Source organism: Miniopterus natalensis, chromosome 9 (genome assembly GCF_054644295.1).
Source record: "Miniopterus natalensis isolate mMinNat1 chromosome 9, mMinNat1.hap1, whole genome shotgun sequence".
Lineage (NCBI taxonomy): Eukaryota > Metazoa > Chordata > Mammalia > Chiroptera > Miniopteridae > Miniopterus > Miniopterus natalensis.
In genome coordinates, this window is record NC_142089.1 from 20,725,336 (window position 1) to 20,741,687 (window position 16,352).

Genomic DNA, 16,352 nt, shown 5'->3' on the forward strand with positions numbered 1-16,352 from the left:
TGGATTTATAACTCAATAAGGTTAGGTCCCAACTGACTAGCAGAGTGTCCATAACATGATTCTTTTAGAAAAAATGGGTTTTCTGAGTCTGGTGTGATGGGCTGGACCTGGGCTGCAGTGTTGGTTCCAGATGGAAATACCCAACCGTCTGCGGCAACTTTCCTGAGATGTCCCATAGGCCCTGGAGGCTCAGCATATCCCATTGATTCTTCTTTCAAAATATATCCCAAATCCTGGGTAGACAGATATTCACTGTAAAGTTCAACTTGGCTCTATGTTTGAGTATTTTCATGATAAAAAGTTGGAAAATATAAATATCACTTAAACCTAGATGGTTGCAGTGGCCCCTCCCTGGCCTCCTACTTCCATTCATCCTCACCCCTCCACCTGTCTGTTAAAGTTCCATCAGCAGCCAGTGCCATGATAATTAGACAAGTTGGTTCGTGTCATCCACTACCCAAACCCCTAATGGCTCCTGTCTCACTCAGTATCAAAGTGACACCCCTTTCAATGATCTACAAGGCCCTATTCAACCTGAGGCATCCCTGTTTGCTCCCTGATCCCTCTCCTATAATTCTCTCCCTTCCTGCTCTGCTCTAGCCACTCTTCTTTACTTGTTGTTGCTTGAACTTGTTAGGCTCCCTCCTGTCTCAGGGCCTTTGCACTTGCAGTTTCTTCTGCCTGGACTGTTTATCCCCAAATAATGATATGGGTCACTTCCTCCCCTTCTTCAGGTCTTTGCTCAAATATCACCTCATCAAGGAATTCTCTGACCACCCTCTAAAAAAATTGAAACTCCCTACTCCTTACCTCCCCCCCCCCCCATATCCCTTTTCACCACCTGACATTGGTTGCCCCATCCTAACTCCTTAACTGGGCAATCAAAATACCTCACGATCTGGCGCCGCCCCCCTCTTCTGTCTTATGTGCCTCCATTTCCCCAGGAGGACACTTCATGCTCTGGTCATATACTTCATGCAGAATTTGCTTGTGTTCCGCTGCCTGCCTCAGGCTCTGGAGCTGACCCATCATCTCTGGCTAGGCTGGCCAATTCTCCCTCTGACGCAGCTCAGGCGTCCAGCCTGTGCTGAGTATATTTCCTGGTTATCCTGTAATCCTGCAGTGGGCCATGGGCTGTATACCTCCTCCATTAGACTGTAAACTCCTTGAAGGCAGAAACTACTTTCTCTCTGCCTCCAGCCTCAGCACAGTGCAGGCCACACACAGGATTCTCGGTGCATGTTTACTGGCTGCGGGATCTTGGAGAAGTTGTTTACCCTCCTTCTCCAAGCCTCCATTTCCTCATCTGCTACAGGGATGGTAACTCCTCCCGAGGGCTTGGTGAGGATTAAATGAGCTACAGGAGCCTTGGACATTAACCAGCATGTAATAGGTGTTCAATAAAACTCCTTTCTTCTTTACCCCCTGCATAGTTCAGTATTTCAGGGCGAGATTTTACTGATCTTATCCATCCCTTATTTCCCACTGCTGAACTGCACCAGGAAATGGAGCTGCAGCAGCTGAAGTGAAAGTTAGATTTAAGGTAGAACTTTCTTAAGGGAGAATCATTAGAGTGTAGAGAGGTTAGGAACAGGGGCTGAGGAGTCAGACTGCTTGTGTTTGCCACATACTAGCTGTGTGACCCTGGGCAAGTTGTTCAACCTCTCTGAGTCTCAGTTTCATCTTTAAAATGAGCATAATAATAGAATCTGCTTCATGGGATTCTTGAGAGGAATCGGTAAAATCATGCATGTGAGACTTGTGGAACAGAGTCAGGCACATAGTAAATGCTCAACAAATGTTTACTCTGGTGAGCTGAAAAGCACAAGACAGATGTGGAGTCATCCCTTCCACGCCCCTCCAGTGTCTGCTTTGTGGATACTTCCTCCTCCAGCTCTTCTGCCCCCACTCCCTCCTCCATTGGACAGGGTGTCCTCTGAGGACTAGAAACCCCAATCTGGGAGCCCTGGGCAGGAAACGCCATTCTCAGCAGCCCTGCTGAGGGTCAGATCATTTCAGTTTCTGTTATTGCCTGTGACCTGTGGGGCTGCTGGCTCGGTCAAGGGGCCGCCTGTCCTAGAGGGGGCCGGGCCGGAGCTGGGTGGGCCAGCCAGGGTGAGTATCCGGAAGTGGTGCTGTGCTCACCCACTAGGGGTTGGCCTGCCTGGGATACATAGTTGGCTGAGATTGTGCAAACAGGTCATTGTGCAAACACACCCCTGTGTGTGACCTCGATTATGCAAACAGGTGTTTACGGGAGGCCGCCTGGCTTGGGCTGCCAGCTTACAAACAGCGCCTGAGCTGTTGACTCAGAAACCAGAATCTAGACACTCATTCTTCCTTGAACACGCCCCAAACTTTCTGCCTCCAGCACAGGTTGTTTTCTCTGCCTGGAGAGCTCTCCTCTGCCTCTATCTCTACTTGTTGGAATTTCATACATTCTTTAAGGCTCAGAGAAAACACCACTCAGTCTTTCTCCATAAGCTTCTTCTCATGTGACTATTCAAGGCATTTGATATACCTCTAAAGTCACTGGTCAGGTTTTACCTTATGACCCTTTCTAAACTGTGAGCTCCCTGGGGACAAGGACCTTCCCTTATTCTCCTTTGAAGGAGCAGGAGACTGAGGCCCAGAGAGGGAAAGTGACCTATCCCATGTCACACAGCCAGCTTGCAGCCGAGCTGGGCTCTAACTGACTTGCTGTCACCATCACCACCTCTCTTTATTTCCCACCCACCTCTGACCTGGATCTCTACTCTAGCCCCTGGGGTGAAGAGGGACTCCAGCTGGAACTTGAGGGGCGGGTGGGATTTGTACAGGGAAAGGAAGGCTTTCTGGGCAGAAAAACAGCAAGAGCAAAGGCATGGAGGCTGGGATGGGAAGAGTGTAGAGGCCTTAAAAGAGGTACAGAGGGAGGAGCAATCACAGACCTGGGGATGGAGGGGTGGGAGTAGGTAGGGGCAGGCCCACATTCTAGACCCAGAGATGACACTGACTATGCATGACCTTGGGCAGCACCTTATGGCCCTGCCTCTCAGATTCTCATCTCCCCCATGGTACTCCATGGATACCCCAAACTAAACAGCCCCCCAACTGAACACCTCCACGTTTTCTCCTGAAAACTTGCTTTCCTGCCCTGGTAAGTGGCATCTGGAAACCTGGACTTGACCTGAACTTCTCCCTGCCCCCTATGCCCCACATCAGTCCTGTCACCCCTCCCTGTGGATTCTACCCCCTTTCTCCCACCTCACTGCCATTGCAGGAGTCAGGCCACCACTGATGCTCTTAGGGATGACTCCAGGGCCCTCCTCCTGGTCTCCCTGACTTTGTCCCTGGGATACCGTCCTTACTATACTCAGCTGGAGAGCTTCTTCCAAAACATGGGTCCTAGCATGTGGCTGTCCAACTGAAAACTCTCCATTGGTTCCTCACTGCCGTGGAATAAAGTTCCAAGACTTCCTCATGGCCTTGAGGCCCTTCAAAACCAGCCCCTGATCCTCCTTGATGCTGGGGCCTCATCTCTCCCTCCTCCCTTTCCCAACCTCCTCTTTCCCTTCATTCCAACCATTCCATTTGCCATCACTACCCAATCGTGTTTGTGCTCTTTTTCATGGCTCCAGGCCTTTCTCATACTGTTCCGTGTGCATGGAATACCCTTCTCCTTATATCTGTATCTGAAGAAATCTCTTTCACCCTTTAAAACCCAGCCGAATGTCACTTCCTCTGTGAAGCCTCCCTGGATTTCCCAGGGTGAGTTAGGTGCTGCTTGCTTGGGCTCCCAGGTACTCTGTGAAGACAGGGACTAGATCTGTGGCCCCAGTACCCAGGATGGGGCCTGGCATGGAGGAGGTATCTGTGAAAGGGTGGTGAACAACTTGGATGTTGGACTTGGGTCTTCAGGCCTGAGGGGTTCCCCAGTGGCTCTCAGGTTACCTGCCAGGAGGTCTGAAGGAGTCTCTTCTAACCACTGGCAGCCAGCATTGTACTCTCCTGCTTCCCTGGTGCACAGACTGGCAGAATTTTCTCTCTTTGATTGGTGCCACCAAAATGAGAGATGAATCAATTAGGATGTAATCAATGCTGAATGATAGAGGGTGAAAAGCAGGCCCCAAGCTGCCAAGAGGCTGGACTGGCTGCCCAGATCCTCTTTGGAGGCCTACCTCTGGAGAAGGAAGCAGAGTTCTAGCTTCGGTGGGCAAAAAGGAAGACCTCCCACCCCTACTTGTGGTCTGCTAGCCAGGAGGGCCTTATCTCTGCTCTCCGGGCCTGGCCTGCTGTGGTGTGGCTGGGGAAAGGGTATGGTCCTGGTGGTGGGGGTGCTGGTGGGATCAGAGGTTGAGGAGAGTTAAAGCTCAGATGTTTATCTTGGCTTAGAGGAAGCTTCTCTCCTCTGTAACTGTGGCTGGCAGATGGGGTGGGGGTCAGCTGATAAAGTGACAGTCCCCAGGCCAGGCCAACCTCTGCCCCGATCATGGACTTCCTTTGGTGAGGGAGTTGGATCCAGGCAGCTGGTACATGTCCCCATACCATTGAGGTGGGCAAATGAGAGGGAGAAGACAGGAGCACTTTCCCTAAAAATCCCTCCAGGAAGAGTGGCCAGAAGTCAAATGACCTGTTTAAGGCAAGAGAGAGGTGAAGGCAGGTCCATAACTTCTGTGATGACTGGAGTTCGTATTCTCCCCTACTCCTGAGGTGCCTGGCCTGGATCCTGAGAGGGAAGAGGGGTCCCCAGAGGTAGCCAGTGCTGCTTCTTCTGTCCCATGTCCTCTGCCCTCCAGTCTAGACCCAGGGACCACAGACGGGAGCTTCTGCCCACAGATAAGGCTTTGGGCTAAGGGACACCAGGGAGCAGAGAGCTGGTGGCTTTTGCAATCTCCTAGTGGTTATAGCTATTCTTATGAGTGGTTTAGACTTCTGGGGCAAGACTTGATATGTTATCTCTGTCACCTCTCTGACTTCCCAGGCTGTTCTCCTATGCTTCCTGGAATGTCCAGTTTATTAAATGTATTCACTTATTTACCCACCCCATTGCTTACTTTCTCACACTTTTTCCCATTCATCATCTCACCCATCCATCCACCCACCCACCGACCCACCGACCCACCCAGTCATCTATCCACCTACCCATCCATCATTCATCCACCCATCTATCTACTCATCACACCCACCCACTCATTTGTCCATCTGCCACCCATGCCTCATCCATCCACCATCTGACTCATGAACCCAGCAAATAATTTTGAGCACCTACTATCAACCAGACCCTGCACCTGGGTATGAAGATAGTGTGTGCCTAAAAATCCAGATTGTTATGGTCTTTGACAAGCAAACTTTTCACACCCTCAAGCTCTGTACAGCACCTCTGACTGCCTCACCCCTAAGGACACCACACCACTTCCCTGCGGCCCTTATGATCGGAGGAAGCTCCTTCTCCCACGTTCCAGGTACGACAAGAGCCAGAGACGTGGTTGGATTTTCTCTTTATCCCAGGGTTGTACCCATACATGGCTCCTGCATCCTCATATGAATTGCCTGCGAAGCTGTGTCACCCTCTACTTCCCCGTCACTTTCTTCAACTGGTCTCTAGTCACTGGGCCTCATTCCCTTGACTTGGATGCCTGCCCCGCAGTCTTCCTCTGCACTATCATCCTAACACCAGGTGGGGGCCTTATGAGCTGTGTGGATAAGGCACCCGCGCCCTGGCTGTCCAGTTCTCTGCCCAGTCATCTCCAGGGGCTTTTCCACTTAAGCTACCAATACCACGGTAACGACATCACAGCCCCTTTCCCTAGCGATCTTCACCATCACTTCCCCCTGCTTTTGGACTAATGATAACCATCATAACCTCCTCTGTCAGTGCTTCCGGAGTGTTATGCACTGCTTTAAGCACTTTGCATTCATTAACTTAATGTTTATGGCTGCCCTGTGGCGGAGGGTCTGTTGTCACCATCACCCCATACCAAAGATGGGAAAGCTGAGAGAGCTGGAAAGTAGCAGAGCCAAGATCTGGCTCTGAACCCGGGCGGCTTGACGCCAGATTCTCTGTGTGCGTTACCACTAGGTCTGTACCACGCTGCCCTGGGCTTTCTTGCTTCACGGCTCTGCCAGCAGCATCTCGCCATGATCCTGTTTCTTCCATTCCTTCAACATAATTTCCTTTTGGCGCTACCCTATCTTTTTCCTCCCACTCACAGCCAAATTACTGCAAAGAACTGTCAGCACTTGCCATTTCCACTTCCCTATCTCCCAGTCTAACCTGGATCCCCCCACATCACTCCATAGGACGTTTCTCTCCAGGTTACCTGCATTCTCTTCTGATGACCACGCTCTTCTCAGTCCTCTCCTTACTCGGTGGGCTGCTGGATTTGCCAGTGGCAACCTTCTATTCCTTCTGACTGAATGGGTTTTAAAAGGGGATCTTTTTATTGAAGTAGATCATTAGAAAATGATAATTGTAATTTTTAGCCTTAATATAAGTGTCTGTAGCTATGTATGTATGTGTTTTTAAACTCTTAATTTTGAGATCATTTCAGGTTTGCGGAAAAGTTGCCAGAATAATTCAGAAAACTTCTGTCTACACTTCATCCAAATCCTTAATGTTTTACTAAATTTGCATTTTATCATGTATGTCTCTATCTATCTGTTATGGGCTGAATTGTGTTCTGCACTTAAATTCATATGTTGAAGTTCCAACTCCAAGCAGAATGTGACTGAATTTGGAGATGAGACCTTTAAAGGGGTGATTAAGTTAATTTGAAGCCATTAATATAAGGATCTGATATAAATGGCATTCTTGTATATCTTTCTTTTATTTTTTGATTTTAGAGAAATAGATTTGTTGTTCCACTTATTTATGCATTCATTGGTTGCTTCTTGTATGTGCCCCGACTGGTGATGGAACCTGCAACGTTGGCATATCGGACAATGCTCTAACCAACTGAGCCACCTGGCAAGGGCCCTCTTGTACGTCTTTCTTGATGCATAAGTTCATGAGTTTCTTTAGAAGAATTGCTGGGCAAGTAGGATATGCAAATGTTCAAACTTACAAATGGCACTATCTTGTTTCCCAAAATGCTTGCACTAATTTACATTCCCACCAGCTGAGTGTAAAAATTCCTGTTGACCCAGATCCTTACCAACCTTCAGTGCATCCGACTTCATCATTTTCGCCAACATGGTGTAAAATTGTTGCTCATGTTGTCTTAATTTGCATGTCACTGATTATTAATGAGATTGATTTTTTTGTGAGTTGATTGGTCTTTCGTGTTCCACTTCTGAGAAATGCCTGTTCATGTCTTTAGCTCATGTTTTCAACTGGGCTGTCAGTGGTGTATGTTGCAAATAACTTCCCCTAGTTGGTGGCCTGTCTTTTCATTTTCTTTGTGAAGTCTTATGGAGAAAAGTTTAATTTTAATGTAATTGAATTTATGAATATTTTCTTTTATGGTTGGTGCTTTTTATCTTGCTGAAGAAAGACTTTCCTGTTCTGAGGTCATAAAGATATTATTCTCTCATATTTTTTTCTATGAGTTTAGAAGTTTTGCCTTTTACATTTAAGGCTTTCATCCATCCAGGACTGATATCATTTATGATTTGGGGAAAGGATCTTATTTCATTTTTCTCTCTGTGGATATGCAGTTCATCACTTATTGAATAATTCTTCCTTTCCCTGGGGATCTGCAATGTCCTATGTAAAATTCCCATGTATTTGTGGTTTGTTTCTCCATTCTTTTCCATCGATCCATTTCACCATCCCTGTGTCAATCCCGCACTCTCTCAATTACTTTACCTTTGTAAGTCTTGATATTTGGTAGAGCAAATCTTCTCACTTTATTATTATTAGTATTTTTTGCCAGCAGTTTCTATTCTTGGGCTTTTGCTATTCCAATGTATTTTTTTTTAAAAAAAATATATCTTTATTGACTTCAGAGAGAGGAAAGGAGAGGGAGAGAGAGAGAGACAGAAACATCAATGATGAGAGAGTCATTGATCGAGCCTGCAACCCAGGCATGTGCCCTGACCGGGAATTGAACCCTGATCGCCTGGATCCCAGGTCGATGCTCAACTGCTGAGCCACGCCCGGCAGGGCCTCCAATGTATTTTTAGAATCAGCTTGTTTAGATCCACAAAAATCCTGCTGTGTTTTTGATTGGAGTCATATTGATTTTATAGAAGGAATCGACTTATTAACATACTGAGTTTCCCTATTCATGAAGGTGTTTTAGTCCTGATTACCTTATGTTTTTGTTGCAGTTTTAAAGAATATATGTTTTAAATTTAATCTCCTAAATATAACTGACATTTTTTCCCTATAGGGAAAGATATTTCTCCTTCCCTCTTATGTGTTGTTTTAAAAATCTAGCAACTTTGTTAAAATTCTTATTCTACCACTTTATATTTGTAGATTTTTGGGTTTTCCATATAAATAAACATGTAATCTGTGAATGATGCATGTTTCTTCCCTTCTAATCTTTATATGTTTTATTTCATTTTCTTGTCTTACCTCACTGGTGGGGACTACCAGTTTAGCTTTGAAGAGAAGCAGTGGTAGTGAGCATCTTTGTCTTGTTCATTATTTTAAAGAAAATACAAAAGATTTCGATTAAGAATAAAGTTTCCTAGAGGAGAAACAAGATGGTGGTGTAGGTAACAGCTGCACCCGCCACCTCCCACAGCCACATCAAAATTACAACTAAAATGCAGAACCACCATCACTCAGAGCCTCCTGGAATCTGGCTGAACAGAAGCCCCACAACCAGGGAGCTGAGGAAGCACCAAGACCAGTAGGGGGGTGGCAACGCGGGTGGATCGGGCCTGAATTGTAGAGACGTGGCCGCAGGCCCACACCCGGTGCCACGGTTGAAACCTGGGAGGGAATCTCGGCGGGGGAGGTTTCCCAGAGGAGTGAGGGGTGCCAGCCCCACAGCAGGCCCCCAGCCCAGGGCTCCAGGGCCAGGAAGAGATGTCCCCACAACTCCGGGCTGTGAAACCAGTGGGGACTATCTCTGAGGGTTGTGGAGGCTGCGGGAGCCCCAGGCTTTCCTTTTAAAGGGCCCGTGCATGGACTCACTCAGACATGCTCCCTCTGAGCCCCTGCACCTGGCAGCAGCCTGAAAGGAACCTGGGACACTCGGGGAGGAACTAACCTGTTGAAATCTGGGCGAGAGGTAGAGGGGCAACTTTCTCCAGGCAGAAGAGCTGGCAGAGGCCATTGCTCCTTTGGCGAGTGCTCCCCGCACACAGCCAGCAGGCATGAGCCATATTTGAATCGTCCACACCTGACTCACACCTTTGGCCCTGCCCCTCCCCACCTGCAGGCTCATCCAGGCCATTTTCAGGGGCTTTTCTGTGCAAGTGGCCTCTTGAGCCTCATGCTTAGGACTTTCCTAAAATCTTGCAAATAAGCAGCAGCGAGTCCCATATGGCTTGATAAGTGGCCCCAGGCCTGGCACTAGCGGAAGCCTGCATTGGCTCATAGCTTGGCCTCTCCTGGACACCTCCAAGCCCAGCACAAGTAGCAGCCATCTATGGTTTGCTGTGTAGCTCATGCTGGGTGGCCCTGGGCAAGGTACTGGCACAGGCTGACTTTGCATCTCCTGGGAGGCCTCAGAGACAGTGCATCTGGTGGTCCGACTCGACCATGCTGGATTACAACCCTACCACATCCACAAGTGACACACTCAAGGGGCACACTTGGTAAACACCAAAGCTCCACTGAAGTAAATCCTGCTCCATATGGGTGTCTCCAGCACAGCAGCTCTCTGGCCGTAGTTGCAGCTAGTCCTCACAGCTGATTGGTCTGGGGGGTCAGTTCCTCCCAGTGATGCCAACAGCAACCAAGGCTCAACTACAACAGGACAATGCACACAGCCCACACAGGGGAGCACCTAGAAGGCCCAGCTCAGGTGACTGGGGAGGCTGAGCCACTGGATCCTACAGGACACCTACTACACAAAGACACTCTACAAACTCCAGGAGACATAGCAGCTCTACCTAATACATAGAAACAAACACCAGGAAGCAGCCAAAACGTGAAGGCAAAGAAACATATTACCAAGGAAAGAACAGAAGAAATCCCTAGAAAAGGAACTAAATGAAATAGATCCAAGCAAGCTAACAGATACAGAGTTTAGAATAATGGTTATAAGGATGCTCAAGGATATTAGTAAGAGTATGATGAAAATAATTGAGAAAATTGATGACATAATAAAATACCAATTTGAAATGAAGGCTACATGAACTGAAATGAAGAATAATTTACAGGGAATCAACAGTAGAGTAGAGGATGCTGAGAATCAACTCAGCAATTTGGAACATGAGGAAACAAAAAGCACCCAACCAGAAGAGCAAAAAGAAAAAAGAACCTAGAAATATGAAGATAGCATAAGGAGCATCTGGGACAACTTCAAGAGGACCAATATTCGTATTTTTGGGGTGACAGAAGGAGAAGAAAGAGAGCAAGAAATTGAAAACCTATTTGAAAAAAATAATGACAGAAAACTTCCCCACCTGGGGAAAGAAATAGACTTACAAGTCCAGGAAGCACAGAGGGTCCCAAACAAGAGGAACCCAAAGAGGCTCACAGCAAGACACATCATCATTAAAATGCCAAAGGTTAAAGACAAAGAGAGAATCTTAAAAGCAGCAAGAGAAAAGCTGTTGATTACATACAAGGGAGCACCCATACGACTGCCAGCTGATTTCTCAACAGAAACTTTGCAGGCCAGAAGGGAGTGGCAAGAAATATTCAAAGTGATAAAAAACATGGAACTACAACCAAGATTACTCTACCCAGCAAAGCTATCATTTAGAATTGAAGGTCAGATAAAGAGCTTCTCAGACAAGGAAAGCTAAAGGGGTTCATCACCACCAAACCAGCACTACAGGAAATGTTGAAAGGTCTTCTTTAACAAGAAGCTAATGAACAAAAGAATCTGATGAACTAAATAGATCCAGGGACATTGATGAATGTAATAGACGATCATATTTCAGAGGAAAGAGGGAAGGGGGGTGGAGGGTGGGAAGAGATTAACCAAAGAAGTTATATGCATATATGCATAACCCATGGACACAGACAATGACAGGGTGAAGGCCTGGTGAGGGGGTGGGAGCGAGGTGGAGGGGGTCAATTAGGGGGGAAAAAATGGGACACCTGTAATACTTTCAACAGCAAAGATAAATTAAAAATAAAAAAAGAATAAAGTTTTCTAAAGGTTTTGTATAGATAAACTTTATTATTTAAGAAATTTTCCTTCTATTCCTAGTTTGCTGAGAGTTAAAAAAAATCAAGTATTAAATCCTATCAAATGCTTCTGCATCTATTGAAGAGATAATGTGGTTTCTCTAAATTAGTTTGTTAATGTGATGAATAACATTTATAGATTTATAATATTAAAATAATCCTTGCAATTCTAGGATACATCCAACTTGGTCATAATATAGTGTCATTTTAAAGCAATGCTGGAGTCAGGTTATTACCTTGTTTAGGATTTTCTTTACCTATGCTCTTGAGTAAGATTGACCTATAATTTTCCTTTCTCCTACTCTCTTTGTTAGATATTGGAGTCAAGGTTATACTGTTCTCATGGAATGGACTATGGAGTGTGCTGTCTTTTTCCTTTTTCTGTAAGAATTTATATAAGTCAGAATGATCTGTTTCTTAACATAGAGTCACTTATAGTGTTCACCTTCTGTCTTTCTAATCTCTTCTGAATCTGTAAATATGTTCCTTTAAAAAATTTTTAATACAAAATTTTGGTTACTTCTCTTTTTATTTTTGATCAAGCTTGCCAGAGATTTGTCTTTTTATTAGCTTTTTCAGAGAAATCAGTTTTTGACTTTGTTGATTTTTTTTTACCATCTGTTTTGATTTAATGAATTTCTCATCTTAGCTTTATTATTACTTGTTTTGAGTTTTCATTGGGTTTATTGTATGGTTCTTGTTATAACTCCTTAAGTTGGGTGCTAAAGAAGTTAATTAAAAAAAAAATCTTTTCTAACAGAACTTTTCATAGCTGTCCATTTGACTGAAAGTACTATTTTGGCTCTATCCCATAGTTCTGATAGCACTATCTTCACTCCCATTCTGTTCTAAGTGTTTTTAAATTTCTGTTATGATTTCTTCTTTGACTTACGAATTACTCAGAAGAAAACTTTAAAATTTCCAAAAGTATGGGAATTTAAAATTGATCTGTTTCTTACTGAGTTTTAATTTAAATGAACTGTAGTTAGAGAACACAATTTGTGTGACAATGATTCTTGTAATTAAGACTTGCTTTATAACCTAGTACATGCCCAGTTAAAATAATTTAATAAAATGTATGCTTGAGAGCTTTGGCCTTGACTGTTGGATGCAGAGTTCCATAAACTTCCATTAAACCTAGCTTGTTATAGTGTTCAAGTCCTCTTTCGCTCATTTCCTGTCTGCTTGACCTAATGAAGAGGTGAGTATTCAAATCTACTCCCATGAGTGCGGGTTTTTCTATTTCCCCTGCAGTTCTAGCAATTTTTGCTTTCTGATTTTTTTGTTTTGTTTTGTTAATCCTCACTGGATATTTTCCCCATCGATTTCTTTAGAGAGTGGAAGGAAGAGGGAGAGACAGAGAGAGAGAAACATCAACATGAGAGAGACACATCGATTGGTTGCCTCCTGCACGCGCCCCGACTGGGGATCGAGCCTGCAACCGAGGTACGTGCCCTTGACGAGAGTCAACCCTTCAGTCTGTGGGCCGATGCTCTAACCACTGAGCAAGACCGGCTAGGGCTGCTTTCTGATTTTTGAGTCTATTTTATTAGATTCATGCAGATTTAGAATTGTGTCTTCTAGTAAAAGCAAACTTTTGATCCTTTGTACTGATCTTTCCTATATCAAATCATGCTTTTTGTCTTTTTTCCTATTGATGTTTGTGTAGCTGTCCAGCTTTCTTTTAGTGTTTGTGTGGTCTTTCCACCTAGCTCCTTATGTTTTAGATGTGCCACTGTGAAGAGTAAAGAGCTGGATTAAAAAAATCCAATTCAACACTGTCTTTTAAATGGCACATTTAGTTCTTTTAAATTGTGATTATTGATATTTTTGACTTACTTTTGTTTTCTTACATATCCTATTTTTTCTTCTATACCTTCTCCCCTTTCTTTCTTGCTTCTCCCACTTTGGGTTTACTGAGCCTGTTTCTTTTCTTATTCTATCCTTTCCTATCCTTTTTGTTGTTTGAAATTTATATACTTTACTTCCATATTTCTAATGGTGGATTTTGAAATTCTATCCTGCATACCTAACGAAGTCAAAGGTTATGGGTAGTTTAAACCCCTTCCCAAATCATTCACTGAGTTTTGAACCCTTTAAATTTGATCTTCTACAGATTTGCATACTATTTTTGTGCAGTATTTTAGTTCTTTCTGTTTCCATGTGTTGTGATTATTTTATACAGTGTGTAGACTTATTTACTTGATTAACAATTTCTTTGCTTACCATTCTTTCTTGTACACCAGACCTTCCTTCTGGGATATCTGATTTCACTTTTTCTTATAGCACACCCTTCAGAAGTTCCTTTAGTAAAGACTTGTTGATGGCTGTAGGAAAAACCACCCACTTTTCCCTCCTACGTAGGGAAAAACCCAATTCTTTCCTACTCCTGTGTCTTTTTTCCCTACTCATACCGAACACTTCACTCTGTCACTTCTGGTATGGAGGTTTCCCCACCACAAAGCAATTCTCCACGACACCAGCTACAACTTAACTCAATTCTGACACTATCTACTTGGACTATCTATCTGACACTATCTTTGTCTCCAAGTAGGTAGTGTCCGATACCAGAGCTTAAGGGCTCAGTCCCACAAGACTGCCCCCCTACCCTGACTTCAGATGCCAATCACAAGTAGTAGGTTCCAGGTTACTCACAACTTCTGTCCATCGACTTGGCTACAAATCAGAGGTTCCTATGGTTCACATCCTCCTTGGGTTTGATTACTTTGCTAGAGCAGCTGACAGAACTCAGGAATACACATATTTACATTCACCAGTTTATGAAAGGATATGATAAAGGATACAGATGAACAGCCAGATGAAGAGAAAGATGGGGTGAGGTCTGGGAGGGTCTTGAGTGCAGGGGCTTCTGTCCCTGCGGAATTGGAGTGTGTCACCCTCTGGTACATGGATGTGTCCACAGACCTAGAAGCTCTCTGAATGCTGGACTTTTGAGATTTCATGGGGGCATCCTCATGTAGGCATGATTGAGCATTAAGTCCATTTTTAGCCCCTTTCCTTTCTCAGGAGAATGGGAGGCTGGGCTGAAAATTCCAAGCTTCTAGTCATGGCCTTTCTGGTGACCAATCTACATCCAGGAACCACCCAGGAGCTCCCTAGAGTCACCTCATTAGAACAAAAGATGCTCCCAATGCTCAAATTGCTTAGGAAATTTATGGCAGATATATCTATCTATCTATCTCACAATGGCTAACTCTTTGTTTTTTCTGAAAAATGAACAAACAAACAAACAAAACCAACAAAAAAAACCCTTCTCCATTTCACCCTCAACCTTGAAAGATAGTTTTGCTAAGTTCGCAATTCTAGGTTGGCAGTTATTTTCCCCCAGGGCTTTGAAGGTGTTCTCTGTCTTTTGGCTTTCATGAATGCATTTGAGAGGTGTGTTGACATCTAATTATCTTTTCTTTGTCTTTTCTATGCAGCTGCTTTTAAGGTTTTTCTCGTTGGTGTTCATTCAGTTTCATCACACTTGACTAGATGTGGATTTCTTTTTATTTATTGTGTTAGATATATATTATGCTCCCAGTATCTGCAGAGTCATGCTTTTCATCAGTTCTGGAAAATTATCAGCCATTACCTCTTCACATACTGCCTTGTCCCCATTCTCTTTCTGTTCTCTTTCTGGGACTTTCATTTTGTCCACCGTAGCTTTTCACATCTCTCAGTTTTTCCATTTGCTTATCTCTGCTGCAGTCTGTGTAATTTCTTCAGCTCTTTCTTCTAGCCCACTCTTTGATTGTGTCTAATACACTGTTTAACCCATTCGTTGAGTTTCAGTTCAACAGTTACTGTTTTAATTTCTAAAAGTTCTAATTTGTCCTATTCCAGATCCAACTAGTCTTTTTTTATTGTTTCACTCCATCTAGTGCAAAACCCGACACAATAAATATCTGATAAGTGAATGTGTGCATGATCTCAACTGTTAGAACAGAACTACACTTCTTGGGGTGTATCTAGTTTCTATAGCCTGGGTCTCTGCCCTACCCCACCCCCACTTCACAGTACTTTGGAACCTGTCAGAAAACCCAGTAAGAGCTGAGACACGTGGCAAAACTTCTAGTTTTACTGAGCTCTACCCTGCAGACAATCCACAGGCCCATGAGTCTGTTGTGTCCAAGACTGCGTGGTGTCCCCTTTGTTTATACTGAAAGTCCTATATCTGCTCTTGCCATAAAATCATATAGAAGATTGCTTTTTTATTATGTCACACCATGTCTAGGACATGAGGCCCCAGATGAGAAGCCCATTTCAAAATTAGTTCCTGGAAATATTTGTCCCTGTGGAGGAAATGATCTGCTTCCTCCTTTCTGATAGTAAGAGTGTCGGAACTTAGTGTTTCACTTTTTGCCCTGGCTGCCAGGAAGCTCAATGCCAAATTTCAGGATCAATCATAGCAACTGTGACAACCTTTAAGATTGCTTTTTTTTCTTGAGCAATATGAATCTGTTGAGTGAATTAATTTTTCCTGTTGTAAAGCCTTCTCATGCCCTTCTGGGAAAAAGAAGCACATATGAGTTTTAAAATTATGACAGAGTCAACAACAACAACAAGAGAATGTAGGGGGAGCAAGGGAAGAATTGAGCCATGTAGGATGCTTGTAACAAGCTGGGGCTTTGGGGTCAGATTGCCTTTATGCAAGTCTGAGCTCTGCCTATCACTTGCTCAGGGTTCCTGTGCAAATTGCATAACTTTTCTGAGTTTCCTCAGCTGTAAATAGGGGTCTTCATTGTATCTACTTTAAAAGGTTACCATGAGGATTCATGAATGTAATTCCTGTAAATTACTGAGCATAGGGTCTGCCGCAGAGTAAGTGTTCAGCCACGTGAACTGGTCTGAAGGTGCACTGAGCACTTGAGTCTGGGTGGCTGGAAGGAGGGACAGAGCCTCCTTGGAAGAAGGATTTGGTTTTAAGAGAATTGTGATGTTGACAGTGGCTGAGAACAAGCACTTTGTCTAAAGTTTCCCCCAAGGTCTCACTAGCCTGGGAAAGGTACCAATGAGGTCACATTGACAGTCACGACCTGTCCTTGGCTGGCTTCTGTCCCCATCTGTTCACCAGGGTTTCCAGACACCTGCAGGTGTCGTCTAG